The following is a 587-nucleotide window of genomic DNA, read 5'->3' on the forward strand; positions in this document are numbered from 1 at the left end:
TATATACGTATATAGAAAAACGGTTTATAGTATAGAATAGGTACATACCTGTTGAAGACGAAAATGTATGTGAGAGATATTGTATTGGACGTGTGTATAATCATAGAGAAAGTGAAAGATATATGAAATGGACGTGTGTTTTGTCTATGTGTGTGTGTGTTTTTTGCGGCTAATTTGGCGGGAGTTTTGCATTCAGCAGAAGGTGGTTTGTGTTTTATCTCTCGATTGATGGCCGGACAAGTGAAAATATTTTTTAATATGTGTTTTGGGGAAAGGGGATCTGTTGAAGTGGGCGTCAAATGAAAAGAGACATGGACAGTTTTATGACTGAACTTGTTTTGAAGTTGGCGTGAGACGGAAGTATTGATGTGCGTGCGTATGTCTGTGTATGTGTGTGTGTGTATGTCTGATGGGGTGTGCGAGACAGAGACTGTAATGTTGATGGTGTGTGTGTATATGAGAGAGAAAAAGAAAGAAAGAAAGAGAGAGAGATAACTGAAATTTTTATTCAGTTTTTGTAGTGAGTGAATGTGTGAGTGATTGACAGAGAAAAACCGAGAGAGAGAGAGAGAGAGAGAGAGAGAGAG

General features: G+C 38.3%; 2 protein-coding genes across 2 annotated transcripts in view; both read right to left on the minus strand.

The window, feature by feature from the left end:
- LOC106867570 (solute carrier family 22 member 6) overlaps positions 1-587 on the minus strand; it is a 68,537-nt gene that overhangs the window by 40,127 nt on the left and 27,823 nt on the right. The window lies entirely within an intron of this gene.
- LOC106867566 (solute carrier family 22 member 21) overlaps positions 1-587 on the minus strand; it is a 16,928-nt gene that overhangs the window by 2,169 nt on the left and 14,172 nt on the right. The window lies entirely within an intron of this gene.

Source organism: Octopus bimaculoides, chromosome 11 (assembly GCF_001194135.2).
Source record: "Octopus bimaculoides isolate UCB-OBI-ISO-001 chromosome 11, ASM119413v2, whole genome shotgun sequence".
In the NCBI taxonomy this organism is placed as follows: Eukaryota; Metazoa; Mollusca; class Cephalopoda; order Octopoda; family Octopodidae; genus Octopus; species Octopus bimaculoides.